We start from the raw sequence: 27,551 nt of genomic DNA on the forward strand, positions 1-27,551 counted from the left end.
ATCCAGGGCACCATGGCCATCTGGATTGTGGATATACAGGTGCATGTGTGTGTGTGTGTGTATGTGTGTGTATTTGTGTCTGTGTGTGTGTGTGTTTTCTAGAATGAAAATATTCATTTCTTGTCCCCCTTTTCCCTTCAGAAATGTAAGCCATTTTATTCCACCCAGGAGCTTTGTAATGAAAAGGGTCCCTTGTCTTTTGATGAAGTCCAATGAATAATGGTTTGTAACACTAAAATGCCAATCTGTGGGGAAATGGAGGGAACTCGGTTGGTTTACAGGTAACCAAAGTCAGAACTAAGTAAAAACCCTTTAAACTCCTAGGCAGAATACAAACTAGAAGAATATTTCAGCATCACTTAATTATGAAGTGGATTTTTTTATTTCTTCATTATAAATATCTTTCTACACTCACTTTGGCTTCCTGAAGTTTGCATGCTCAGAGATAGGTGAATAACAGCATGAAGAGAGACAACTGTGCTGTATTTGGAATCAAAGTGTTCAATTATTGGGAAAATGTAGTCCCTGGGACATATGCTGAGGCAGTAAGGGCTGGTCCATTTCCAGATGGAGCTCTTGCACCAAAACCACAGAAGGATTGTGAATTTGATTTCTCATCTAACAAGGCTTCATTTCAAATACAGCTGCCTGAGGATCCTGCTCCAAAACAGATTTACAAGACAGCCAACAAAGACCATGTAAAAATGGTTCTAAGCAAAGATCATGTAATAAATGCATAACAATCTCTAGTATCTATAGACTACCATAGTTATCACTAAGTCAAATTACTCAATAATTCCAGACCAATGCTTCCATTGCTATTTGAGGAAAGATACTGATCACAAACGTGACAGTTCTTCTTTGGGGACAGGTCATGTCAAGGTGTCAATATTAATTTCAAGCTTCCTTGAAACTTCTCTAATGTTGGAGCGTGATGGGCTTTAGAAAAATGGTGATAAGTAAAAGGGACCTATACTTCCCTATGATATTCAAAAGATCTTCTGAAATTAGCAGATATTAAAGAGTCATGAGCATGAAGGTTATAGTCTAACCCAACACCAGCTGCACAGTTAAATGTGCCTAAAATGTAACACATATCGGTGGTATCAAAATTTCCGGCAAAGTAATAGAGACCCCAATGCTCATGAAATCATGAATTGCCCACAGTCAATTCCAGGACGAAATTTACTCACATGGAATGATGTTAATATTTGCTCAGAGTAGTCTATTAGTTCTCAAAATATTGTGAAAGCAAATATGTCAGAAACACTAGAGGCAATTCTCTGATCACTGACACAATGTTCATCTTAGTAAAGGTATGATAGAACCTGAAATTAATTTTGTTAATTCTATATGTGAAACAAAGATGCGGTGTCTAATATGAGTCCCAGCTGCAGTGAGTTGAGATATAAGGTGGCATAATGAATCATTTGATGCCAATGTACATCGTAATCATTATATCACTGGCAGAGCACAGGCAGTGTCTCTCAACCCAGGTAGCTCATGCTGGGGAGTTTTAAAAATATTGATGACTGTGGTTCTCCCCTCTTATTATTTAATAAATCTGGGGTATGCCCTGGGAATCGGTATTTTTTAAAGCTCCCCCAGGTGACTGTAATGTACTCTCAAGGCCATGTGCCACTAATCACTGGTGTAGGGCATTATTTCTCAACTTTGCACGTGTTAAAATCACCTGAGAAACTTTTTAAATATCCCAGTGTAGTCTGGGTCCCATCCCAGACCAATTAAATCAGAATGAGAAACTTCTAGATATAGGATTTAAAAAAAAAGTCAGCCTAGGTCATTGCATTTTGCAACCAGGGTTGGGAGTTACAGACAAAAGGTTAGCTTTCTCACAAAGCAAGTTAAATGCATTTTAGTAGCTTTCTAATTTAAAGAATTCTTGCCTGTAAAACATTATTTTGATTGTCAGGAGTCTATCATATATATGTATACATATTCATTCATACGCATACACACGCTCATAATGGGATTGCATTGAACTTGAATATTTGTATCAGAATTTCAACATCAGAAAAATACTGGCAGAAAAGGCACTGGAGTTTCTTTTTCCTTTTTAATTTGTAAAACTGGGACAGATGATTCTCATCTCAGGTTCTGTGAGTAGAAAACCTTTCCTCCAGGAGATACTGTCATTCAGCTGTTCAAATCCTAATGTGCTTGAAAATTGCTGATGTGCTACTTTTTTTCTTTCCAAAGGAGTTGGTTATGAAACATCTAAAAATGAAGCATGAAACAAAAGAGAGAGTTAACTTAAAATTGCTCTGTTGAAACACTTCGTGTAGATCTTGGCAGATTGGTGAATCCATTTGCAAATCTCTAAATTTGGAAATCAGCAGTTCTTAGGTGTACGGAGTCATTATATTCAAGGATTATGTCACTGTATTTGCAAATGCTAAGTGGGTTTTGAACAAATGAAAGATTGAATAAAAGATCATTAATTAATATTATATGTACCAAACATATCACTAGGTGCTTCTAAAATCTTTTACTCATATAACACTGATAAAATTTCTGTGATTCATAATTTTATTATACATGTTTTTAAAATTAAGAAAATGCAAGCTCATAGAAGTTAAGGAATTTTCTTAATATCACACCACTACAGAGTATCAGAGATTGGCTTGATCTCAGATCATCTGCCCCATTGAAGGGCCAGTTTTCATTAATATGTCCAACAAGGTTTTTTTCCTCCTTATTTCCTCTATCTCTACATAACTAACATTTGTGAATGGCCTTCTATACCCTAGTTCAATTGATAATATAAATGCACAATATGGTCTCCATTAACCAGAACTCAAGGGATTGTGACCTTCTGCTGGTGTTAATCCCTTTGCTGTTCCAGTTTCTGTTAGATCATCCTAAAATGTATCATTTAGAAATTTTGCCTTAGTAGGTACAGGACAGTGAATAAAATTTCTACTTTGACGATTTATTGCTTTTCAGAGCCCACGGGGAAAATCAGATACCATTGTAAAACATAGAAAAAGATAAACTTTTTCAGGTCATTTATGAGTTCTTCCTAAAAGCAATGTTCAGAAAAATATTAAGTTAATCAAAACATCATATAATATTTTATTGATAGCAGAGGCCAAATATTTAATTTTATGTATCTTCAGTACATAGCAACATAACTTCCATCCAGCAGGCAATTGGCAGATTGTTGTGGCAAGGATAGCAATAGAGATTGGAAGCTTTCTGATATTACGTACCTATACCACCTGTTTCTCTAATTCTATTTTTTTATTTTAATCTCAGATATGCATAGGCACGGACACAAAACATTATGGAGGGAAAAGAAAACCTCTTGTTAAATACTTTTACCTTGAAGAGAAAATTTCATTCTCCAAGAATGCTTATATATTCAAAGGCTTTAAAAATAATACTTTTAGGCCGGGCGCGGTGGCTCACGCCTGTAATCCCAGCACTTTGGGGGGCCGAGGCGGGCGGATCAGGAGGTCAGGAGATCGAGACCATCCTGGCTAACACAGTGAAACCCCGTCTGTACTAAAAGTACAAAAAAATAGCCAGGCGAAGTGGCGGGCGCCTGTAGTCCCAGCTACTCAGGAGGCTGAGGCAGGAGAACGGCGTGAACCCCGGGGGGCGGAGCCTGCAGTGAGCCGAGATCGCGCCACTGCACTCCAGCCTGGGCGACAGGGAGACTCTGTCTCAAAAAAAAAAAAAAAAAAAAAAATATATATATATATATATACTTTTAAGTCTGGGGTAAAGGATGCTCAAGTGTTCATCTGGAAACAGCTGGACATTCTTAGAAAATGCCTCTTTTACTTATCCCTATTCATTCCCACTGTATTAGTTTCCTATTGTGCTGTAACAAATTACCACAAGCAATGATGTAAAACAACACAATTTTATTATCTTATGGTCTGTAGGTTCAGATCTCTACCATGATTCTTACCGATCTAAAATCAAGGTGTTGGCAGGGCTATATGCCTTTCTGGAGGCTTCTGGAGGCAGAATCTGTCTGATTCCTTGCATTTTTCAGCTTCTAGGGAATGTCTTCATTTCTTGGCTAGTGGTCCCTTCCTCGATTTTCAAAGCCAACAACAATACATCTCCCTGATATTTCTTCCATTCTCACATCTCTCTCTCACCTCAACCACGAGAGGTGATTAGGTTGGGCCCAACTGTACAATTCAGGAAAACTTTTTCATTGCAGGGACCTTAACTTACCTGGAAAAAGAGCCTTTGCAGATGAAGGTAACATGTCCAGAGGTTTCAGGAATTAGAGGACAATATTTGGGGGGGAAAGGGGCAATGTTTTGCCTACCACACCCACTCTTTATCCAATGTCCTCTAGCCTTCTCTTTTTTCTAGTACCTTCAGATTTTTTTATGTGGTGCTATCGGGAAAACTACATATTTGCTGCAGCCCAAAGTGGCATTATTGGTATAAGGAACTCTGAGATCTGAAATATCTCTTAATGATTTTGGAGATGGGAAATTCTGGGACATTTGAAGGGTGAAAAATCTCAAAGATAGATCAGTTGTAACAACCAAAAGGAGAGAAGAAAAGACTGGAACAGAAGCAGGATGTGAACAAACTATGAGCACTGGGCATGGGTCATCAGCCTCTCTGAAAGGGGAGGAGACAAGGGTAAAACTTTCTTCGGTATATCCTGTCGAGGATGCTGCCCTTCATTGCAAAGGCTGAAGGGAAAGAGCAGTCCACTTCCTTCTGCAGATGGTGGGATATTATTCCATGGTGGTCCTCAACTCTTCTGATACCTATAAGACTTCTCTCCAATAAACTAGAGTGAAGTGGAAAGATATTTAAGTTAAACAAAAACCAAATCTCTCTTTTCTCCTTCATGTTCATCTTCTTTCCAACCTACCTCTGTAAAGGTACAAGAGCCCACTTGTGTTCTACAGTAATTGCCGTTAAAGCAGACCTGCATTCTGAGACACAGAAGAGAATTAAGTGAACAAGGAACAAGTCCCTATTATGTGTCAGACCCTCTCCCTCTCTTTTATTTCTTTTAATATTGAGTTAATATTGGTAAGCTTTTGGAAAGAATCTCAGGATGAATAACACTTGAGAAGTAGCAGTGAGAGATTTGAATTTAATCTCTGTCTCCAAAGATCTGTTTTTTTTTTTCCTCCCCAAAACTGATTAGGCAGCAGAGCAGGCATTGGCTGAAATTTTGGAATATTGATTGAAGGTAAGAGGTAGGCAACAATGAGGAATTACTAGTTTTCCTTAATTTTTTAACATTTTAAGAACAGTATTTGGATGCACAATACAATAAATGATTGCTATTAATATTTGGAGTCTTGATTTAAATTACCATTAAAGCCTTTCTGCATATTAGAAAAGCAGCCATGGCATGTACACAATAATCTATTTCTCACTCAGCTTATTCAATGGTGCAACTATTATGTAAAAGGCTATGAGTTAATTTTGAAGAAGATGTAAAGTATAAAGGACATGATTTTGGCTTCAAAGATTATATGGCATAGGGGAGGATCACACAACAGAACAAATAAAATGAAAGGTAAAATATAAATGCCATAAGGGTGATGGTACAAAGTGCTAGGAAAATATTTTCTCCAAGGCACTCAGGATAGATTTTATGAAATGGTATTTGCTTCATCATAAGTTGTGACATATTTACAGGAACTGGCAAAACAAAAAACAGTGAAGAAGATGGAGGCAGTAATAGGCAGAGGCCTGAGGAGACAGATATAGATGGCTGATTAATGAGATTCCCTAGCATTCCCATTGCCCATATGCTAGAGTGAGTCATTATGATTAGTGAAGCTTAACAGAGAAAACTTAAGATCACTGTAATCTGAGTCATTAGTCAGTTTCCAAAAATAAGATCATTTTACATAGGTAAAGTTTATATGGTAGATTAATTGTAAAAATAGCCCAAACTTCCCACTGCTTTTCATATCCAAACTTTTTGCAATGTCATACAGCTTTCCTCATCGAGCGACTGCAGGGGTGGAGGAGGATATCTCTTTCTCCAACCCTTAAACATGGTTTGACCCTATGATTTGCACTGGCCAAAAGAATACAAGTAAAAGTGTATGTTGGTTCAAGAAGACTTAAACAATTCCACTTGCTTTTTTGGAAAATCGCCAAAACCATGGGACTAAGCATAGAGCACATGAAATAGGGCTAAGTCATTCCAGTTGTTTCAACTGATACCTGAGATATAGGAGACAGTCCAGCTACAGCAACATAACTGGAAGTCAAAAAGAGGGGAATATAAATCTACTGTTTTAAGTTTCTTGAAGTGGCATATTATTTGAAGGCATCAATTAAAGATGCAAATGACTAAATATTAAAAAATAAAATGACATACATACAGAAAATAATAAAAATAGTCTACAAGAAGACACAAAAAGAAGTAAAAAAGAATAAAGAATAAATGAAACAAATAGAAAAATATCAAGAGGATTTATATAATACCAACTATATAGAAATTGCATTGAATTTAAACAGTCTAATTAAAAAACATTAGCTGTTAGACTGGGTTAAAAAGCAAACACAGCTATACGCTGTCTACAAGAAAATACTCAAAATATAAAAATATATTTAGTTTAATATAACATGCAGATACAAATCAAGAGAAAATTAGAATGGCTATACTAATACTGATCAAAGCACATATCAGATAAAGGAATATTATCAGAAATAAGAAGGGACATTTCATCACGGAGTAAATTCACCAAGATGGTATAACACCCTTAAATGTGTATGTGCCAAATAACAGAACCTCAAAACATACCAGGAGAAAAATCTTACCAAACTGAAATTAGCAATAGACAAACTCTCTGTTGTAGCTGGTTATTCAATACTTCTTTCTCAGTAGTTAATAAAACAAGTAGTTATAAATGTCAGTTAGATATGGAAGACTTGAAAAACACAATCACCAACTTCACTGAAGTAGCACTATTGATGGAAATGTGAAATGTTTCAACCATATATACATATACATATGTATACATATATACATATATACATATACACATATATACATATATACATATACATATGTATACGTATATACATATACATATGTATACGTATATACATATACATATATATGTATATATGGTTGAATATAATTTTTTTTGAGCTCGAGTCTCACTCTGTTGCCCAGGCTAGAGTGCAATGGCACAATCTCTGCTCACTGCAACCTCCGCCTCCCGGGTTCAAGCGATTCTCCTGCCTCAGCCTCCTGAGTAGCTGGGATTACAGGTGCACGCCACCACGCCTGGCTAATTTTGTATTTTTAGTAGAGATGAGAGTAGACCATGTTGGTCAGGCTGGTCTTGAACTCCTGACCTTGTGATCCGCTTGCCTTGGCCTCCCAAACTGCTGGGATTACAGGCATGAGCCACCACGCCTGGTCAATTTTTTTTGCATTTTTAGTAGAGACGGAGTTTCACCATGTTGGCCAGGCTGGTCTTGAACTCTTTACCTCAGGTGCTCAGCCTGCCTCGGCCTCCCAAAGTGTTGGGATTACAGGTGTGAGCCACCATGCCCAGCCAATTTCAACCACTTTGGAAAACAGTTTGGAAGCTCCTTATCTTAATATATAACCCTACCACTTCACTCCTAGGTATTTACCCAAGAGAAATGGAGCCATGTATCCACACAAAGACAAGTACATGAATGTTCTTGAAACTTATTCATTAATTTCCAGCCCCAAAGTAGAAACAAGTAGTGCATCACAATAAACTGTAGTATATTCATATGAGAGAAAACTACTCAGAAACAAAAATCAAGATCCATGCAACAAGTGGGTCTCTAAAAACATCATACTGTGCAAATGACCCAGAAGAGGTGATTGCTATGGTTCAATTCATGTGAAATTTCAAAAAATGTAAGTGACAGATGTAGGTAAATACTTTCCCTAGGGTTAAGGAGGAATGAAGGCCCCTCATGCAAAGGGGCACAGATAAACTTTTTGGTTTTATGAAAATGTTCTATACCTTTATTATGAAGGTGGTTACACAGATGTATACAGCTTCCAAAACTCATTGAGCTGTACGCTTAAAATAGGTGTGGTTTACTGAAGGAGGGTCATACTTGTATAAGATTGATTATCAAAAAGAATGTGTCTTACCCCATTCTTAACACCAGCTCCATTTAGATAAATACAACATATACCCAGTGTGTTAATTAGGAAATAATGATCTCAAGAAAGAACATTCTGTAGAATAACGTCTGGCTAGGTGAATTTATATCTTGAGATTTTTAATTAAAATTGGCACTGCCTTCCTCTTTTCTGAAATGGAAATGTGAACACAAATGAGTTTCATCTAGAAGGGAAATCCACAGCTATTACAATTTCCTTTTCTTGATTAAGATGATACAACAAGGAACACAAATGAAGCACCCAAATAAAAATAGACTGTCTATACTGTGTTATTCCTGAATGTCTGATGAATGATGCATTATGGTTACCTAGATATGTTTATTAGCTACATGGAAAGCTGAGCACTAACCCCCTGCTTTACAATTCTTTCAGTCCTTATTGAACATGAAGAATCAAAAACAGAAAACATTCTAAGTGATATTTATAGGTGGGTTGAGAGATAGCAGAGAAGGAGACTATTTTAGCAAAGGGAAGATAATAAATCTGGTTTCAGACATATTAAATTAGAAGTGCCTATAAAATCTCCAGTTGAAAATATCCAGTAAGTAGATAGTGCCACAAGCTTGGAGCTTTAATAAAAGTCAGAGGTGCTGCTGGGGATATGGATGTGGAAAGAAAGATTGGCAGGTTGAAGAGAAGCGAAGGGGAAAGAAGGAAATGATTAATACCTATTATATACTTTTTTAAAGTTGTATGGTTAAAGGAAAGAAAGGAAAACTTAAAGAGAACTTGCTAGGGATAAAAAAAGGTCAGAATATATTTCCCAGCTGAAGCATAGAAATTAGCAAAGAGAATTAAGTATAAGATAGAAACACTGGATTTGTGTGGTCTCCATGGAGATGGAAATGCAATAAAGAGCACAACCCAAGTGGCAATGCTGAATTTGAAAATGAGGAAGAAGATATTGATCTGGGGAATACAGGAAAGAGAACTGGCTGGATTCAGATTATTGTCCATCTTAAACATACACACAAACACCACTCATATTTAAAGTTTGACAGCAAGAAAATTAAAGAAGGGGCTTGAGAGGACAGAAAAAACTGGGGTAAAGTCAGAGGCTTTCTTACAAAGCTGACAGTTATAAACTTGTAAGGGCCCACTCTAAAACTTTATTACAAAATTCCTCAACAACATTGATGACCTGGAAGCAGGAGTTGAATGACAACTGGCTTATTAGGAGTTTCATTTGGGATTAGTGTATGACCAGTATAAGAGGAAACTTTCATATGACCTTTTGTGTTTGAAACTTGTGACGTATTTACTGATTGGGCATCTGAAGATTGCAAAGCAAGGATTTGGGAAAACTTTTAGAGCAAGAAAAGTAGTAGCTGATGGGGACCTGTTGGGTGTTAGAGAAGGAAATAAGGCCATTGAGTATGGAAGATCTATTTTCAAGGTGGATGTCCTGCTGGAGAGAGAAGGAATTCACTGGAGAAGGAATATTTAGTATGTTTAGGGACTGGAGAACTTGGAGGAACAGGCTCAGAACCAGGTTTATGTCAGAGGAAGGAATAGTGGCTGAAAATGTACTGTGAGAAACTTATAGAAATTCTTTCTTATGATTTTTTATTTCTAACTACAGTTCTACATCTTCAGTACCACCTCCCTTTTTCCATCTCGTTCAGTGCACTGGGACAATGGAAGAAGCAAATATAGATGTGTGGGAGGACAGTAGAGGCCATGTTTTCATTTTAGTCGGTGGATCTCAAAATCAACACCTGGGACAGGGTAGAGGGGAGGAAATGGGCCAGAGCGGGGAGGTAGGAGTGAAAAGATCTGAGTAAAATTAGAAACTGAAAATAAGGTCCCAGTGAACGGTGATGGGAGCAATTTGAGCTTTAGGTTCTCCTAAGTCCAAAATGGCCCTACTTTGGATATGTGTGTATGTGCCCCAAACCGACTATTCATTCTGTTTATTTACTACTAGTGTAAATATTCTGTGTAGACTATCATAATGTTATTGTCATTGTTTTCAAGACTTAAATTGGCTAAGTGGTACCGGATTTCTGGGTTCTGGTCACCTCTGAGCCAGGAAATTTTTCATTGATATTTTTCTCTGATCACCTCCAATCCTCTTTATTTCATACTTGGCTTTTAATATTCACTTGAAGAAGAAGAAAAATATATGTGTGTACATTTATATACCCATATAAGACTGCTGAATGAAGCCAATTTTGTAAATCTGAGATCTGAATCCAGTGTGCTTGTCATTTAAACTCTCTATTTGCATGAGATGTATTAAATACTTCTTAAGAGAACAGGGCCCTAGAGGTCGTATTTTCTTAAAACCAGACATGTACTTCCATTATGTGCTTCTGTGTCTGAAAAGGATGCACAAGTTATATGTATGGGAGTGAAAAATAGTAATACTGAAATGCATCTTATTCCTGAAGGACTTTTCACTGTTGTGAACTACTTTATTTTGTATTACTCAAGTTGATTTTTTTTTATCTCTGTGAAATGGTAATAGAGTTTTATGCCTTTCTATCACCATAATATAATGATGGCCTGAAATACAGCAACAGTTCCCATACAATTTTAAATGATTCATAGCCACTTAAAGAATTGAGATCCTTACTATAATTTTTAAAAAGTAAATACAAATGTGTAAAAAAATAGGGCCAAGGTCTGTCATATCCTTATGTATCCAGCTACTATCAAGACGATAATCTCTGGCAGCTGATTAATATGGAGGAAGACATATGTAAGTTGAAAAAGTTCACTTTTAACGTACTCTACTAATGTCTCTCTACCTAGTAATTTGGTGAAATAATTTAGCGAGTGCTTCCACGGGAAATAGGTTTATCTTCAAACCTAATGCTCTTTTCCATCTTAACTGAGCATAAAATTGTATCTTTAAAGATCTGCAAGTAAGAAAGGCTTGGTGCCTCTCGAGCAGTTCAGTGTGACATATGGTTTTAAGTGCAACAATTTTATCTGTATCACACAGTATCTGCAAATTTGAGCTAATGTTCCTGTGGAAACAAGAAGGGATTTATGCCCAAAACTAAAGAAGAAGAAGAAAGAATCTTTTTAGCTGCCATATGTAGAACACTGAAAACTGTATATAAATAGAAAACAATATTGACATTTATGCATCTATAATTTCTTTGGAAACATGTTTTTATGTCTGACTACTCTATTCAAACATGGTAACAGAAACCTTGAGTGCAAATTCCTACAGGGGTCAGGCAGGTAATAAATATACATGAGTGAAGCAGGCCCAGTGAGGATTAAGGTAAATCTGAGAGGGTTGCCCTGTCTTAAGCTGGCAAATGTTTCACAAAATCCAGCAGACTGTTGCTGTGGAATACTGTTGGCCTGCGGTTGCCAGATCTGCCACATTTTCAAGAGATGCCTCATAATTGGATCTCATGTAAATTCTCACAATCATATTGGCAACAGGATTTATTTTTAACACAAAGTGTTTTAAAATAACTATTCAGGTCATAGTTGGCATGTGGGCTGCTGATTTGTAACCACTGATATCTGATGTATGTTGTTAGATGAATGAAAAAACAAAGGTGGGAAGGTGGAAAGTAAAGGAGGAAGGGAAAAAGGAAGGAAAGAATGGAAAAAGGGAGAAGAAAATCAGTTTTCCACAATATACATAACGATTTTTATTACTGTTTTATTTGTTTTTAATTTTTATGGGTACATAATATGTGTATATATTTATGGGGTACATGAGATGTTTTGATACAGACATGCAATGTGAAAGAAACACATCATGAAGAATGAGGTATTCATCCCCTCAAGCATTTATCCATTGAATTGCAAACAATCCCACTATACTCTTTATTTTAAAATGTACGGTTATTATTGACTATAGACTCCTTGTTGTGCTATCAAATAGTAGGTGTTGTTCATTCTTTCTATTTTTTTAATACCCATTAACCACCCCCACTAGTCTCAATAAAGAAAATATCAGGAGTTCTAATTTGAATTTTAATACAAATGAAAATAAAGTTTATTAAAGGATATATGCAACTGATTAAGCCTTGGAACTCCATATCTTTCTGATGAATAGTATACACCTGGTAAAGAGTGCAAACTTCAGATAGACCATGGAATTGATTTTGTATATGATGTGAGACAGGGATTAAGATTTATTCTTTTCAAAATTGATATAATATTGACCTCATACCATGTATTGAAAAGACCATTCTTTCCACAATTGTCAACAATGTCATCTTTATTATAAATCAAATCTATATATAATATACAAATGTATACACACACATATTAACATCTACAGGGAAAGAAAGAAGGAAAGAAAGAATGAACGAATGAAAGAAAGAAAAAGAAAAGAGGGAGGAAGGGAGGAAGGAAGGATAGTTCTTGACTCCATGTTATATTCCATTATTTGACTATTGCAACAGTACCACACTGTCTTGATTAGTGTAGTTTCATAATAAGTCATACTTGGCAGTGTCTTTCCACTTTGATGGTAGTGGTGTTTTGTTTTGTTTTGTTTTTCCTAGAATGTCTTGGGTGTATGTGGCCCTACATATTAACATATACATTTTAAATGATCTTGTTAATTTCCAATTCCTTTGGAAAGCATTTGAGTACATAGTTAAACCTGTGTACCCAGGCACTCCACTTTAAGTACCTTCCCCAAAGCACTGCAAGCATGATGTAGCAAAAGACATTCAAGAATCCTCGTAACAGCACTCTGTGAAATAGGCAAAATCTAGAAAAACTAAAATGTTCAATAAAGTAAAATGAATACATTGTCTTATATTTATACAAGTAAATGCTACACATAGCAATGAAAATGAACTACTACTGTAAGTAATGATACGGATGAATCTTACAATATTGAATTAAAGAAAACAGATACATTTGAGTATAAATTGTGATTCTATGTATACAAACCTTAGAAACCAGCAAAGTAAATTGATGGTATTAGAAGTCAGTATATCAGCTCTCTTTGGAGTGTAATGACTGAGAGTGGTATAGGGAGGGTAATTGGGTACTTGTAATCTTCTTGGCCTGTGTGCTGGTTACACAAGAGGATATATTTTGTGAAAATTTCTCAAGCTGTACATTTATGATTTATGTACTCTTTTTCTATGCATGTTATACCTCAATGAAAATTATTTGAATATATGGATATCATACATGAGGCATAATAGCTTCATTTTGGTTCTGTTTTATTTTGTTCTTACAGAGCAAAATTTGGGAACAAATGGAAAAGTCTGTTGGATCCATAGTTTCTGCTATAACAAACAAGGCTTTTATGTTTATATTGCACTTCCACATCCGAAGAACCTATGAAAGAATCCAGGAAAACGCCTAGTGTCAATGTGAGGAAAGTACACGGATAGCAGCAGACTACCAGGTAACCCAGGAAAGAAACTGTGGAGGAAAAGAGAGAATAAGAGTGGACCAAATGGGCACCTGTATCCTAGACAGGATGTAGAAGTCATATAATTTTGCTTCGTGTTTAGTGAGAATTTATTTTTCTTCCCTTTCCTTCCTTTCTTTTCCCTTCCATTTCCTTTCCTTTCCTTTCTTGAAACTTGTATTAACAGCAAACTCATATCGATGCAGCATCAACAGATGAAGCCAAATTTTGCACAAACATCGTAAGATTTCTAACTAACCACTTTAGGGTATGTGTGACTTGTATCCAGTGGCTTATTAGTGTGAACAAAGTCATGGAATCAAATGAGCCTAGTGACAACTGCATGGAGAGAGAGAGATTGGGTCTGGGCCACAGGGCATACTCCTGTTAGTTTTATATTATTAGTTAATAATAATCGTGTGTTATTGTCTCAACAACCCTGTCATGTAGACAAGAAAACGAATGCTGGGGATATTATGTACTTGATTTCAGGTTGTACTAGTGGTAGATCTTGGGCTCTTGCTGCCAAGATTTGAGCCTTTTTCTTAGACTGATTATTTTCAAATGCCTGTTATCTCCATAATTTTATTTTTAAAGAAACTAAAACGGAGAAGTGTAATACACAAAACAGACAAAATGGGGCTACGCTGAGTGAGGCTGCATGGGAAGAATATACCAAGGGCTCTTTGTCCCTCCCCTTCACCCTCTCCTTCTTGGTTTCCAGAGCCAGTCTCTCAGGTGAACCTTCCCTCAGCTTGTGTTCTTCTCAGACGGCAGGGTTTGCAGCAGGAGCTCCCATGTAGTAGTTTACTTTTGGACTGGGAAGAGAAGAGTTATATAGCTGGCCATCCCTGTGGGCAACTGGGATTCGTTCCTGCTAGGACCCTCTGGGGGAATTACACAGAATAAGTTTCAGAGAATTTTCCTGAGGAATGGCAACTTGGGAATGTTTACCTACTGGCTCCTGCCTCCTTTGATCAAGGAATCCCCCTGGGAGTTTTGTCCCCCTTACATTTCCAGTTTTGCCCCTATGTGAGCACAGAGTAGGTTCCTGCAGGCATCGCACACAGCAGCCTGCATGGGAGGTGACCCACTCAGAACAGAAGGTGAGAGATGCATGGTGCCAATGAGGAGAGGAGCTCTCAGGCCCAACTTCAACAAAGGTGGTTTGTCCAGCAATGTTGCTGAAGCAAATGGCAGTTTGAGAGATGGAAGGAGGGGTGCAAGCACTGAATACAAACCCTAGGTTAGGCTTTCTGAAACCTGCTTCACAGTGGCCCACTGCCTACATTAGAATCAACTGGCATGCTGCTACACTGTAAACTCCTGGGCCATGCCCCAGAACTGTTGCATTGGAATCACCTCAGCTGTGATTCTGGAATCTTCATGTTACATGAACATTGTTAGATGAGTTATGCACAGTAAAGTTTAAGAACAGCTATTGAACATTGGATTTGGATTCAGCTGTGACCAGTTTTTGCTGGCTTAAACATCCTGACTCAGGGATACCTCTTTTATAAAGGGCTGATACCGTTTCTTATCAGGCGAAGCAGTTGCTAATAGTAAGTACTGTGAAATGGGAAGGTGGTGGAACAATTATTGTGTAAATAGAGATACACATCCCACATGCTTGTATTCTCCTCGGGGATCTTCTCTATTCCCCTTTTCTCATACCTGCTTCAACTTCGAGCCTTTTGGGTTTTACTGAAATACTCTTGATATTTATGCTTGGACACTTGAAAAGTTTTTTCTCTTTACACTATTAAGCATTTTGTTGATTGACTTTGGCCTTTGTGCTTTCTCCAAATCTATTCTTTTCCTTACCTTTCTCACTCGTCAGGGTATTTCAGGTCTAAATATTGGCCAAATAATTCTCTACGCTATAATTTATAAAATATTTCCTCTTGGGTCAGGAAAATAAGAGGTTTTATTGCAGTTCAGTTCCAAAAGTAGTAGACAGAGACTGGGTGTTTAAACAGGGCCCGAAGCAAGGTTTTGCCAACCTTTCAGAGGCTGCATAACAAATATTTTTTATTTGCTCCGTCCGGTGTTGGAGTTAGCTATAGCCTCCTGAAGGTCATCTCTGAGCCTTCACTCCCTGTTACCCACACCAACCTTTATGAGTCCCCTATGAAAATAAAATCACCCTAGGAGGGATCATACTAAGCTATAATCAGTTAATACCTTGCTTTTCAATTAACACTCTAGCAGGGATTATTTGAAAGTCAGCTGAGAATAGAAATAGAGGCAGGCTGGCACTTGGAAAGCCTGGTTAGAATAAGAAGAAAGAAAGAAAAAGACAGGAAATCTTTATGATTTTGTTTAAAACTGGTAGGTGGCTCGGGCACTCCAAATCACTTGGGCTGTCTCAGTTTTCCAACCTGTGGTTTAAAGGCATATGACTGTGAAAATTTGGCTTTTAAGAAGAATCAGGGTCTTCTTGAAGAAACAAAGAAATCCAGCAGATCATCCACCTACTCCCTGTTGTTACATATGGCATTATGCCCCTACCAGTGTATGACTACAGTGTGTAGAGAGAGAGGTCTTAACAATCCCCATGCTGTCCTTTATTTGCTTTGTGTTATTTGTGTTTATTGCCAACATAACTTAAAGGTAAGGGGTGCTTAAGTCAACAATATCGATGTGATGGTTGCTGCTCTAGTGAGCTGCCGGGACAGACCTCATGACATAAATTACACTCATGAGATAAATTCATGTTAGGATTAGGATTTTGAGCCTAGTCTTAACATAAAAAGAGCAGCATCTCCTCTCCAAAAGGACAAAAGCAAGTTGGTCGCTGTAATTTCAGGTAGTTCCTTGTGTGGTTATATTGTACAATCTACCTCTCCATGTCTGCCTGATTAATGATTTTTATTTACTTATTTATTTACATTTTAATACAATAGTACAAAAGAATATATGTGACATATGTATGTATGTATATGTATATGTATATGTATAAGTATAAGTCAGGGGTCCTCGACTCCCAGGCCATGGATGGGTACTGGTACTGGTACTGGTTGCTGTTAGAAACTGACATAGCAGGAGGTGAGCAGTGGGTGAGCAGAGCTTCATTGATTGAATTAACACCTGAGCTCCACCTCCTGTCAGATCAGCAGTGGCATTAGATTCTCATAGGAGCGTGAACCCTATTGTGAACTGCACATTCAAGGGATCTAGGTTGCATGCTCTTTATGAGAATCTAATGCCTGATGATCTGTCACTGTCTCCCATCACCCTTAGATGGGACTGTCTAGTTGCAAAAAACAAAAACAAACAGAAAAAAACAAGCTCAGGGCTCCCACTGATTTTACATTATGGGGAGCTGTATAATTATTTCATTAAGTGTTGTAATAGAAATAAAGTGTACAATAAATGTATTAATAATACCCTTGCATCCCCAAATTGTCCCTAATATCCCTGGTCTGTGGAAAGATTGTCTTCCGTGAAACCTGCCCCTGGTGTCAAAAAGGTTGGGAACTGCTGATGTAAGTTGTAAAGTGTGATAGTGTAATGAGCAACTGTGAAATATTCAAACATGGTTGCAGTGCTTCCCTGTATTTATCCTCCGCTTCCATGCTGAAATATTCCCCTCATTTTGCACAAACAGTAACCAGTACTTTGAATTTTGTGTAATTATTGCTTACTCTACTTTTATACTCTTGTCATTTGCTTGTTGGTAGGCCTAAAAAACAGATTTTTTCAGTTGTGCTTCTTTTTGAGCAGTTCGTTAAACATATTACATGGGATATCTTCTTATGAAATTTATTGTTTTTCACTTTGCATCATGGTTGTCTGTAGCTATATTTCAATCGTGTATTCCATGGAATAGCTATGTCACAATTGATTTATCTGTTCTCCTGTTAAAGGAGAATTATGGCTTCCAGTTAGCTGTTGCTGTCATGAATATACTCTTCTACATCTCCTGTTGCACATGTATGCAAGTTTCACTAACACATATACCTAGGACAGAGTTTCTCAACCTCAGCAGTACTGATGTGTGGAGACAGATAATTCTTTGTTGTGTGAAACTGTCCTATGCATCATAACACGTTTAGCAGCATCCCTGGCCTCTACCCACTAGATGTCAGTAGTGTCTCCAAGTTGTGACAACCAAAAGCGTCTCCAGACATTGCCAAAGGTACTCTAGGGGTCAAAATCACTTACCTAGAAATACAACTGCTGGGTAGAGACAATATGTAAGTATTCACTTTCACAAGAGAAAGCCCAGTTGTTTTCCAAAGTGATTGTAACAACTTAGTGCCTACTGGCTTTCCCATTGATTCACTTCTTCTCTGATACTGGGTATTGTCAGATCTTCTAATCTGAGATAATTAAATAGGTGTAAAACTGTACCTTATTATGGTCATAACTTGTATTTCCTTGATTATTAGCTAGGTTGAGCACCTCATTATATCTGTTTTGGCCATGTTTGTTTCTCTTAACTGTGTTTTGGCTTTTGCCTGTTTTTCTGTTGGGTTGTCTGTTATTGATTTGTAGAAATTATGTATATATTCTGGAATATATTAATCCTTTGTTGTTAAGTGACTTGTAAATATCTCCCTTTGTTTGCCATTTATTTTTCTTATTCTCTGATGGTGTATTTGCTGAACACAATTTTTTATTTTAATTAAAATATAAAAATTTAACCTGAATACTAAAATTTTAATTTAAATATTAAAATATGATTAGTTTTTTTTTTATGGTTAGCCTTTTTTACCCCAAGATTACAAAGGAATTTTGCCCCTGTTTTCATTTCTGGTTAGGACATGAAAAGAATAGCTCCTTCCTGACTTACTCTCTCGGATCAATTACTCTGATGGGAACCAGCTGCCATGTCATGAGTACACTCAGCTGGCCTAATGGGAGGCCCACACAGAGAGGAACTGAGATCGCCAATCAATAACCAACACCAATACAGCACAGGTGAGTGGGTACTTTTGGAATTGGATCCTCCGGCACTCATCAAGCCTTCAAATGACCGTAAGTTTATGAGAAACTCTCATTTAAACCTAATACCCAATGTTATAGCATTAAGAGGTAGAACCTTTTGGAAAGTGATTAAGTTATGAGTGCTTTGCCCTCATGAATGGGATCAGTGCCCTTATGAAAAACATTGACCTACTCCCCAAATTCTAGGTTCTCCTATTCTGACCCTCAGAAAATGGCAGGGGTAATGAATGTTTATAGTTATTTTAATAAAACTTTAACTTTTAGAGTAATTTGCTATTCTACAATAGATAACTAATACAGCTTCCTTTCTACTTTGCTAATGATCTTTGATTGTGAGCACATTACTTGATCTCTTTGGTGGAAATCCTGCAGGTCAAAAATTGAGAAGACTTTCTTTCAGTCTGGGTATGCTTTCTGACTATGGCTTCTGTCATTAATGGTAGAAAACTTCTGTTTACCTTGGGTCAGTTCAAGAATTCTAGACTCAGATTCCCTACTTTAATATTTGCTCAAGACTTAGTAACCAACAGCATAGCTACTCTCCTGATCTACCCCTAGGTCACCCTGTTCCTCCTGACCCCTGATTGTTCTGATCCCAGTTCTTCACTGCAGTTCACATGGCAGGAATTTGGGGAGAAGGTTTGAAAATCTCCACCAATTTAAAGGCAAACAATGCTTTGAAGACTTTGTCCTATGTAATAGATAGTAACAGGAGGTTTTCGGAGCACCTAGTCAGCCATAGTGCTAAAAGCAGATAGCCAAAAATATTTTCCCAAGGCCTTCTCATCTACAGGAACGGAGCAGACAGCTTCTTTTCAATACATGGGCATTTGATATATGTTATCCAGGGCTTGTGGCACCATATGAGGAAGTTGAAACCCTTCTTTTAAGCAACCATTGACCTATTGATGGACAAAAACAAACTGGTTAGACGTCCCTTCAACATGAGGGTCCATAAATTAGACCTATATCTTCAGCCTTCTCAAATAACACATGCTAAATTATTTAGCTTGCTAAGTGCCAAAAATTCAAACCTCTAATCAGTGTCAGTTTTCCCAAGGCAGAATTTCTGGAAACTACTGACCTGGAAATATGACGGGAATGAGGATGGCCTCTGGCAATAACTCTCTTGCCTCTCTACATCTCAGTTACCAAACGTATAAAATGTAGACATGGTTTGAGATGACTGTCAAAATCTTTTCCAGCTCCCACAATTTTTAAAATATCTATAGATAATGTCCATTACCAGTAAAAAAAAAATATATATATATACATATATATATATCAAATAGACCCCTCCTAGCTATCAAGTTGCTGAGGTGGTCAAGAAAGAATATGATTATTTCCAAATTGCCAGTTACCAAGTCCACATTTCACATTGACTTACAGCCTTGAAGACCCTCTCATTTTCTCTAAAAAGGCCTCAGATATAGCAGCACTTTTCAAATACTTACTGCTGTGGTGTGAATGATGCTGTCCCCCATAAACCTCATATATTGAAACCTACTACCCAATGTTATAGCATTAAGAGGTAGAACCTTTTGGAGAGTGATTAGGTTATGAATGCTTTGCCCTCATGAATGGGATCAATGCCCTTATGAAAAACGTTGAAGGGAGTGCCCCTGTTCCTTCTGCCATGTGAACATGTAGCACCAAGGCACTATCTTTGTTTATTTAGAGACAAGGTCTCACTCTGTTGCCCAGGCTGGAGTGCAGTGGTGCTATCATAGCTCATTGCAGCCTTGAACTCCTGGGCTCAAGGGATCCTCCTGTCTCAGCCTCCTGAGGAGCTAGGGCTACAGGCATGTTCTATTATGTCTGGCTATATATTTTTTTACATTTTATTTTTTGTAGAGATAGGATCTTGATATATTGCCCAGGCTGATATCGAACTCCTGGCCTCAAGTAATCCTCCTGCCTTAGCCTCCCAAAGTGCTGGGATCACAAGCATGAGCCACCACACCTGGCCAAGGCTCCATCTTTAAAGCAGAGAGCCCTCACCGGACACCAAAACTGCTAGCATTTTCATCTTGTACTTCCCAGCTTCTAGAACTATGAGAAATACATTTCTGTTGCTTATAAATTACCCAGTTTAAGATGTTTTGTTATAGCTTGAATAGGCTAAAACACTTAGTTATTAGCACATTAACACGGAGGAGCTTAACGCTGTCAGAGACAACAGGAATAAGACTCTTGAGTAAGATAAGGAGCAAAAAGGTAGCATTAAAAGAAGTGAGAAGACAGCAAGTCAAACTTTGCTAAATTACTATTTTGCTCAGGGGCCAGCCCTACTTTCAGAAAGGGCTTTATACTGATTTAAAATACTGGTTTTGTATGCGTGCACAAGTATGTATAAATATTTGTGTATTATGTATTCACAAGCAGGAAGAATCCCTTGACAATCTTGAGGTTGTTTTGTCAGAGAACTTCTTCAGTGGAATCATGGTTTCTTCTTATCCTTTCTAAGCAAAGGGTATTTTTTACAAAATGAAGGTGAGGAAGCAACTGGGATTTAGGTCTGCTGAGAAAGGCTTTGTCTTCACTTGCCTGGGTGAGTCATTCTTTTTTTTTTTTTTTTTTTTTTTTTTAATTATACTTTAGGTTTTAGGGTACATGTGCACAATGTGCAGGTTTGTTTGTTACATATGTATCCATGTGCCACGTTGATTTCCTGCACCCATTAACTCGTCATTTAGCATTAGGTATATCTCCTAATGCTGTCCCTCCTCCCTCCCCCAACCCCACAACAGTCCCCAGAGTGTGATGTTCCCCTTCCTGTGTCCATGAGTTCTCATTGTTCAATTCCCACCTATGAGTGAGAACATGCGGCGTTTGGTTTTATGTCCTTGCGATAGTTTACTGAGAATGATGTTTTCCAGTTTCATCCATGTCCCTACAAAAGATATGAACTCATCCTTTTTTATGGCTGCATAGTATTCCATGGTGTATATGTGCCACATTTTCTTAATCCAGTCTATCGTTGTTGGACATTTGGGTTGGTTCCAAGTCTTTGCTATTGTGAATAGTGCTGCAATAAACATACGTGTGTATGTGTCTTTATAGCAGCATGATTTATAGTCCTTTGGGTATATACCCAGTAATGGGATGGCTGGGTCAAATGGTATTTCTAGTTCTAGATCCCTGAGGAATCGCCACACTGACTTCCACAATGGTTGAACTAGTTTACAGTCCCACCAACAGTGTAAAAGTGTTCCTATTTCTCCACATCCTCTCCAGCACCTGTTGTTTCCTGCTTTTTTAATGATGGCCATTCTAACTGGTGTGAGATGGTATCTAAATAGACTTTAAACCAACAAAGATCAAAAGAGACAAAGAAGGCCATTACATAATGGTAAAGGGATCAATTCAACAAGAAGAGCTAACTATCTTAAACATATATGCATCCAACACAGGAGCACCCAGATTCATAAAGCAAGTCCTGAGTGACCTGGGTGAGTCATTCTTAAGCTGCTCCCACCTCCACCTGTCCCCCACCATGCTCTCAACTGTTGCCTGTGCTGTGATCTTGACCTTGAGCACATTCCCTTGAGCGTAACTTACAGCCCGCTCAAAGGGTTGGTGGCAAACTGAAAGACGACCATGCACCTCTTACACTCTGTGGTTTCCTTTGTCATGTCACTCATATACTGAATGCGTTTATGATGACGTATTCAATTAAATGTACTTCATTTATCTGGTGGCATTTTCTCATAAAATTCACAAATTCCCTTAATTTTGCTACTTCCCACATCAAAAACAGAAAGTTGAAGAAAGATTGTAAGGAAGGTTTCACATTAAGGATTCTGGTGACAACAGCCTGGTGATTTTTCAGTCAATCAGGATTTCTTTTAGGAAATATAAAGTAGGTGGGTAATTATTTAGTTGAGCTTAAAATGTTTCTTCTGCATGAGTTCCAGAGAAAATGAAGATGCTTTTGTTATTAGCAAAGTAATGAAAGGAGGGCCTGAGGTTCTAGAGGTAGGGGAATTTGAGAGGAGGTGGAATTGAGGGAGAGTTTTTCAATTGTGATGTTAAGGGAAGGGGGAAATGAAGGAAAGAGAAAGGGAATAAGTGGCTTTTTAAAACAAAACCTGGAGCATTATGTGCCAAAGAAACTAAAATTGACTGAAGAACGCTAAGTCTAAAGTTGCCATTAGAAATCGTGAATTCAAAATTCATAATTATAGCAAGTTTGATTTGTTCTTCTAACGAAATATTGAATATCCCATGCCATGGAAATGGTCTTTGATTAAATGAGAGATTTCTTTCTTTCTTTTTTTTTTTTTAAGACAGAATCTCACTCTGTCACCTGGGCTGGAATGCAATGGCGCAATCTCAGCTCACTGCAACCTCCACCTCCCGGATTCATGAGATTCTCCTGCCTCAGCCTCCTGAGTAGCTGGGATTACAGGTGTACACTGCCACGCCCAGCCAATTTTTGTATTTTTAGTAGAGACGGGGTTTCACCGTGTTGGTCAGGCTGGTTTCAAACTCCTGACCGTGTGATCCACCTGCCTCAGCCTCCCAAAGTGCTGGGATTACAGGTGTGAGCCACCGCACCTGGCCTAAATGAGATATTATTAAATGGTAGGAAAATAGTTACATGTACCATCGGGTATACATCTCATTAGGTATTTGCTTGACTATCAAACCCTGGATTCAAGTCTTCTTTCTAGGCAAACCCTTGACTCACTGGGAAGAGATGCTATGATTCAGGCATGTGAGTATAGAAAATTAAAGTAACACATTTGTTGAGGTAAATTAGCTATCTCTAACATAGGAAGGAGACATTTGTCATTTGATGATGACATATATTCTCCTAGGTCTCTTTTTAGTATTAATATTAGAACAGAATTATAAAATGTTGACACTGGAACAAACCAGCCCATCTGGTTTTTAAGGTTAATTGATTTCCCCAATTTTTGTGTACTTGTATACTTAGAAATCTTTAGTTCTTAGTTTATTTATAAGTTGGTGAAGACTAGAGTAGATTAAGTCTTAGGTCCTTCCACATTCTATAATTCATGTGTTATCTAACATATTTAATTGTGTTCAAGACACACATCTTTTTCACATTTTAGTGTCTCTAAAATTGAAGTGTGTCTTACAATCAATATTTCTTAATCACTGTCACAGAATTGTTATCAGGTTTTCCTTTACTATTTTGAAGGTACATAAAATAATGGTGCATTTTACAATGAACACTATCTTAGCTTTGATGAAATATGCTGTGTAATTGATAACCATGCCCCAAAGATACCAAACTCGGATAATGGCATCATCCATCAGCCAATCATCTCAAAACCAACTTAGTTCATCTTCCCGGGCGTCTTTGAGAGATGAATGGAATTTCAATTCCAGAAAAGGATTTAGTTGATGTAGTTTCCATAAATAAATTCTTTTTATATTTCTCTGGACATCTACTTTGGAGATATCCATTCCTCTTTATCTGAAACTGTTTTCTTTTCCTAAGTTTTGACCAAAAGTCAATATATTCAGTGCCTGGATATTCTGGTATAGGAGTGTAAAATAAGCAATTAGAAAGATAGTTCTTTCCTTATAGCTAAATATGTCTGTTTAATAGTTAATTCAAAAAGAATTTTTTGAATTTCCATGTATTATGCTATCAACTAAGATAATACACAGGAAGCAATATCTATCTTCATGGAACAGGCTATTAAACAATGCAGTGCAAAAAGGACTGCACTGGGGTAAAGGGAAGAAATTGCACAGAAAATCTGGAGTCATTAGAAAACGCTTTCTGTAGAAGGAGATAGCTGAGGACTGAAAGACAAGTAGGCTTAGCCAAGTGAATTATATGGAAAGAAGAGAAGGGCATTCTAAGGAAAGAAAGCAGAGTGTTCAATGACCCATGATTCAAAAGAAAAAGCAACCCATTAGGCTAAGGGAACTAAATCTTGTTCAGACTGGCTAGACACTCATAAGGACATCAAGTTTTCTTTCTTTTTCTTTTCTTTTCTTTTTCTTTTTTTTTTTTTTTTTTTTTTTTTTTTGAGACAGAGTCTTACTCAGTCTGTTGCCCAGGCTGGAATGCAGTGGCATGATCTTGGCTCACTGAAACCTCTGCCTCCTGGTTTCAATTGATTCTCTTGCCTCAGCCTCCCAAGTAGCTGGGATTATAGGCACCCACCACCACGCCTGGCTAATTTTGCTATTTTTTGTAGAGACAGGGTTTCACCATGTTGGCCAGGCTGGTCTCAGACTCCTGACCTCAAGTGATTCACCCGCCTTGGCTTCCCAAAATGCTGGGATTACAGACAAGAGCCACCGTGCCCAGCCCAACATCAAGTTTTCTAAATCAATCCTTCCATTTAAAAGCATTTCATCTAATCTGAGCTAAACTCTGCACAAAGCATGAGAAAATTGCAAGTAAACTATTGTCTTGACCACATAAAGCTTGAAATTTCAAAATAGGATTACATAAAAATAATTAGATAATAATACAGTTCTGAAGTAGCTACCAAGGACTTTTTGGTTCTCTCACAGATCTGGAAACTGATAATAATTTTTTTACACAAAAAACTCATCTCTTTAATGTTCACATCTATTGTTCCTTCTCTTTCCCAATCTCAGTGAATAGCCGAATAGCCATACCCTGACAACCAAACCACAAATCTCAAAATCATATTCATCTGTTCAATAACACTCTCCAAGTATAATCCATCATCTAGTTTTGTCTTTTTCACCTCATTTTTTAGCTATGCTAATATCAGACAAAATGGACTTTAGAACAAAATTTGTTGCTAGAGAAAAAGGACATTTTATGATAATAAAATCATGTGCACCTAATAAGAGAGGCCCAAAATACATGAAGCATAACCTGACAGAACTGAAAGGAGAAATAGACAGTGAGTGATAACCTGGAAGAAGCTACAAATGAGGATATTCTAATGGATTTCTGTTATCTTTAATATCTTTGGGTCGTTCAATATTCCCTCTTCTTAATAGAACCCCTATTTGGGGGGAACTCATTTCATATGGTTTATGTGAGGCTGACCCTAATCTTCCCAGGAATGGGCATATGTTATACATTTCACCAATTAGAATACCACAGGCTCTAGAGTTAAGACAGAATCCAAGATAGGTCAGTTAGAGAACTCAATGGAAATTTATTGCTGTGCTACCCCACTTTTTTTGTGTGTGTGTATGCAAGATTTATTAAGCTGGCATGGTACGATCCATCATGCCTACAACTGAGAAAGAATATGCATGCAAAATTAAGCCAAGCAGAGACAAATGGATTTCAAATAATAAGAAAGCCGGGGCCTTGATAACATTATTTTGAGGTCCTGGATTATTCCTGAATCTAAAATACCTGTAGACATCTTTGTTATGTGAGCTCTTTTGCTTAAGCCTGTTTGAGTTAGGATTTCATCACTTGCAACTGGAAGAGACAAAAACAAAAAAGCAGCAGTTAACAATAAAAGTGTATCAGTAAACTAGGTATTTTTAAACACGTATTACTAGTTATTGAGCAGGGATATACAGATTAAATGTCTTTATTTTTCTCTAATCCCTGTTTTCTGACATGACTGGTCATATCGTTCTTTCCTTCATCTGATTTCCTGAGACGATTCCACAGTTTCCTAGAAATGTTCAATTATAAGAATGTTTAGATACATATAACACTTTCAGGAAGTAAAATTTCTGGATAAGGTTAAGCCAAAATTCCAGTCTCACTTCTGATTTGATTTGAATATCTTTCTTCTCACAGCTCAGGCCAGACCCATGGCTCTGGGCCTGTAGTAGGGGAGGGGCCATGTTCTCAACTTTCAGATTTCCTTCTTACCCTTTCAAGCCTTTATTTATTTAGCTGCTTTTTTTTGTAGTTCTTTCTTGGCTGATAGTAAATGGCTAGTGTGTTCGCCATTAGAGCAGGCTTCTAAATACTGCTCTCTCACGGATAACTTTTCTTTTTTCTCCCTTTATTTTCTTTTTGAGTTCTTCAGCCAATATCTCTAAACATTGTTCACTGAGATTGTTCCAGGTTATTATTTGATGACATGGGTAATGTGCTTTCCAGCTGACCTAGAGTGACATCCTTTCAGTCTTTGTCCACAGGGATCCATCCTGTTAGGATCCACTCACCCCCAGCACTTTCTAAAGTAGGATCCCATAGAGACAGCCTAAGCTCACTTGGACTAAAGGAAACTTTTGCCTCATTTCCATGCCAGACTCTGGGTAGTCTGCCGCCCCCAGGCTCCACTCTCCCTTCCTTGTCTTGCCATGGAAGACAGCTCCAGCCAGCCTTTTATCTTCTGATTTTTTCCAGTTTGGCAGCAGACACCAGTATGTATTTTTATGTACACTGTCAAACTTCAGGGGACACAAATAAATTCCTTCTAAATGTCAAGTGCTCCCAAGGCCTCCCTCATCAAACTCTGATGTACTGACTAAGCCTAAAACTGTCTGCGAGTTGAAAGTATCCAATTGGAGAGGACAATCTGGTATCTCTTCTTTTGCAGACATCCAAAATCTCTACAAAGGTCTCTTTCAGAGCTCCCCTTACTTGGTTAGGTGGGGAGAGCCCTCTTTCCTTTTCTTCATGTGCATTTCCCCCTAGTAACAGCTCTTGTTCCTAGGCAGATAATTCTCCCCAACTTATGTCTCTTTTTGGGAACTCCTGTCCATAGCTTATATTGGATAGATGGAAGAGGTAAGTGGGAGAAGTAAGTTCCAGTTTGATCACCCCTTAGTAAACAACACTTGAAGGATTGCTGGCTGCTCTTTAGAACACAGAAGAACTTATTGACAGTGGTAGTCCTCAATGTGTTTAATGGCCAGTGTATTTAATGGCTCCTATGGCAGGTCATTAGATGGATTCAGACCATAATGTTGAAACAGTATTCTGTAAAGGCCTTGATGATCTAGAATTTAATCTTTTAGTTTCTGAACCATTAGGAAATCAAGGGGTTCCAGGCAAGAGGCTAAGGCCTCTTGCTGGGGCTCAGGGAAGTGGCTATTTATCAGTTCTCTAGAAGTATTTCTATGTTTTAGCAACCAAGTGCCTGAGAGCCCTGCCTATTTCCTATTCTCCTCAGGATTATTTGCAAGCCCTTCTCATTAAGA

At 37.7% G+C, this 27,551-nt stretch overlaps 1 long non-coding RNA gene across 2 annotated transcripts in view; it reads right to left on the reverse strand.

Annotated features, from left to right (window-relative positions):
• Nucleotides 1-363: 363 nt before the first annotated feature.
• Nucleotides 364-27,551, reverse strand: part of LOC115836352 — a 67,496-nt gene continuing 40,308 nt past the window's right edge. Inside the window, exons 2-3 of one of the 2 annotated variants that reach the window (XR_004031370.1) lie at nt 25,798-25,866; nt 12,418-14,326 (exon numbers count right to left, since the gene is read on the reverse strand). This is a non-coding gene — a long non-coding RNA (uncharacterized LOC115836352). Of the gene's footprint in view, nt 2,239-12,417; nt 14,327-25,797; nt 25,867-27,551 lie in introns of those variants that run through there. The other variant, XR_004031371.1, reaches the window with a different exon arrangement.

This window comes from Nomascus leucogenys, chromosome 8 (genome assembly GCF_006542625.1).
Source record: "Nomascus leucogenys isolate Asia chromosome 8, Asia_NLE_v1, whole genome shotgun sequence".
Lineage (NCBI taxonomy): Eukaryota > Metazoa > Chordata > Mammalia > Primates > Hylobatidae > Nomascus > Nomascus leucogenys.